This window comes from Pteropus alecto, unplaced genomic scaffold, assembly GCF_000325575.1.
Source record: "Pteropus alecto unplaced genomic scaffold, ASM32557v1 scaffold97, whole genome shotgun sequence".
Lineage (NCBI taxonomy): Eukaryota > Metazoa > Chordata > Mammalia > Chiroptera > Pteropodidae > Pteropus > Pteropus alecto.
In genome coordinates, this window is record NW_006439713.1 from 36,497 (window position 1) to 39,917 (window position 3,421).

Sequence of the window (3,421 nt, forward strand, 5' to 3'; positions counted from 1 at the left end):
GAAATTAGAGAACGCACCCCGCGCACCACCCGCTGTTCCCTACCGCCTCCCGCGCGGCGACCCACGTCACTCTGCGCTCCTGGCACGTGGGCGGACGCGGCCATTCTCCGAAGCGCTGGGTTCGCCCGATTCATTTTACGCGGGAAGGGCGCTGCGGGGTCACGCAGTCATTCAGTCACTGATTCATTCATCGACTCATGCCTGCGGCAGGTCCGCGGGCACTGAGCCCCGCCTCTGAGCCCCACGCCCCACGCTAGGGGCGGCGCGGGACCCCTGGCTCGTCCGGCAGGGACAGCCACGCAGGAAATGCGCGGGCTCGGCGCCGCGAGTGGGAGCGGGCTGGGTGACCACGGAGGCTGGCGGGGCTGAAGCGAACGCATCGCCTTCCTACGGCCCCGGGCCGCGCAGTGCCGAGACCCCACTTCAGAGGTGTCAAGGCCACTGAGTCCCCTGCAGGGTCTGGAACCCGCATCGATTTCACACCAGACCACAATGGGAACCGGCGCGAAGACCCGTGAGCCCCCTGCCCGCCTTGAGGACCAAGGGTCCAGGGCTGCCTGGCCCGCGGGGTGCGCTGGCCTACAGAACACAAAGCTGAATAACGAGCGGCCATGGGGTGGGCGGGGACCTAGCCTCCCCCAAGAGGTCTGGGGTGGCGGGCATCTCCGCAGCACCATGAGACCCTTGGGGACACTGAGGCTCTCAGTGTTGTAGCCGCCAGCCCCAGAAAGACACACGGACCACCAGAAATCAGTGAGTTATAGGAAACATGCTCTTTATTCAGCCAGCTGGGTCTGCCAGGGGTACGCAGACCCCAAATTAAGCAGCCCCGAAATGTAGAGGTACATGGTTTTTAAGCCCTAAATCCCATTCCTCATTCTGTCTTAAACACAAAGGTCTATTTTTCTCCTATTCACTACCTGTCAACCCACAGGTCGGTTGTGCAGGCGGGGGTACAGAAGCAGAAAGCTTATTGTTAGACTGTTATGTTCCCATGGGTGACGGCCTATGTTCCCATGGGCGATAGCCAAGCAGTAATTTTCCAGCCAGCACATCAGTCCCCTACCCCCCGCCACATGGCTGGGCCACGTGGCCCGTGTACACCCCACCACCCACGCCCTGGCTCTATGTTCAGAGCCTACCTTCAAGTGGGTCGGGGCACAGCCCGGCTGTCACGACCCCCGCCCTCGCCACAGCTGAGTGGCTCTCTGCCGCTTCCCCTGGCTGTCCCCCACCCCCACCCCTCGGTTTTGAACCTCCAGACGTGGCGACCTGGGTCTTCTATGGTAACCCAAAGCAGCATGTTTGAACCTCTCTGGCCAGGTGAGAAGGCGGACTCGTGGCCAGGCCAACGCTGGGCGGGTGCGGAAGGGGGGCAGAGCACAACTGTGCGCGTTTTAAAGCCGATGTATGTGGATCGTAGTCGATAATTGTTGATTGATAGTAGCTAACATTTACTGAGTGTTTCCCATGCGCTGAGCACGTTACACGCATTAACACATTTAATCTTGTTGAAAACAAAGTTCGAGTAAATCTGAAGATCTGATTGGCTTTATGAAGCTGCAGGAGTCAGGCAGCAACCCGAAGGGCAGGGAGGGGCCGTGCACAATGGAGTGGGGGGGCAGAGGTTACTCAGGCACAGACACCCCTAATGCCTTTCCCTAGGGGAAGGCAGGGGGCCCTTATTAGGCAGTTTATCTTGCTCCAAAGGTTCGGTAATTTCCAGATTACTCGGTTATCAATTCCGCTCCCGGAAGAGGCTGAAAGTGCAGTTAGTTAGGTTAGTGATCGAGTCTCTGGTTTGGCACCAGTGACGCCATCTTGACTGTTGTTTCTTCTTTTCTTCTTCTTTTTGTTTTTTTTAAACAGTCTTCATAGCCACCCCACACAGTAGGGTTAAGGTTACCGCCAGTGACAGCGTTGCTGGACGGGAGCCCCTGCGATTCATGGCGGCCGGCAGCGCCAGCCACTGCCCTTACTGTCCGCTTCTTGTGCCTCCCCTGTGAGCTCAACTGCTCCTGGCTCCTAGGAGGGCTGATGAGCCCACCCTCTGCAGCCGATCACACCCCCTGCTGGCCACTCCATCACCCAGGTCCCTCTCCCTGGGAAACCTCACAGCACCCTCCCCTCCCCTCAGTCCCCACCCCGTCACAGTTTGGGCCCAGATCAGATTTACAAAGTACTAAGAACGGGCAAGGGGCTGGCAGGCCTCCAGGCCTCGGCCCCGCCCCCAACCCTCCTCCTTGAGGGATGACGCAGGTAGCCCCGAGGGCAAAACCCTGAGCGTGGCATTTGGGTGAATTTACTTTTCCCTGGGCTTTTGGATCTCGGTTCCTGTTCTCAGTGCCTGAGGTTCTCAAGATGGTCACATGAGAGTCACCTGAGGAACCTGGTAAAGTAGCCAGGGCCCAGCCCCCTCCCTGGGCCTGTCCAGCCCTCAGCTCCCAAATGCTTCTGAGACCGCCCAAGTGTGAGAAGCTTTGTCCCATAACTGAGTCTATTTTGTATCTTTATGAGCACTGTCCATTGCCAGTAATCGGCAGCCCAGGAACAAACCTCTTTCCTTGATGAATCAGGTAGCGAAGACCTTTCAGAAACTATCAATCTGTTGGCATTGGGGTGAGGCGTGGCCCGCAGAACCCCTCCCATTCATTCCCAGTACCCCCAGGCTGCCAAGCAGCCTTCCCTGGCAGAGGGCCCTACCCCTAGTTCCTGGCAAATGCCCTGCAGGGGCGGCATCCGGAAGGCTTCCTGGAAGAGAGGGTGTCTGGAGAAGCCTGGGGGTGGCTCCAGGAGAGGGCCTTTATGGGGTTTCCACTAGAAGGCCAGGCCAGGCAGGCAAGCAGGCTGGATAGCCACCGGCTGGAATAATTTCGGCGGCACTGGCCCATCGGGGCTGTGTCTACTTGTCTAGTCCCTGGTTCTGGGTGATTAGGGCAGGGGGGTGGTGCCTCCCAGAGTGTGCAGACCACAGAGGCATGGCTTGCAGTGTGGGCTCTGATTGGTCAGTCTGCAAGTGAAAGATAGACTTGCAGTCTCTAAGACCTGGCTGACCCTGGGAGGGGCGTCAGTCACAGTCCCCAAATCCCCAGAGGCCAGAGTGTCAAGAATGCAGGAAACAAGAAAACGTAGTTAATACACTGGATCCCGGAGCCACACCACGTGGAGACTGAAGCGGGGAGTGCTCGGTCAAGCTTCCCGCTCATTGTTTATCTGGGACACACACACACACACCACACACACACACACACACACACACGCCCTGGCGGTGAAAATCCCACTCTCTCTCATGGCCGATGGACTGACCCCGAGCCGCCATTTTTAATGAAGGATCTAGTTGGAAATCCTTCCAGATTTACGAAGCGGCTCCATCTTTTCGAGAACAGTCTTTTGGACGTTTCTCAGTCTCAGGACGTCTTTC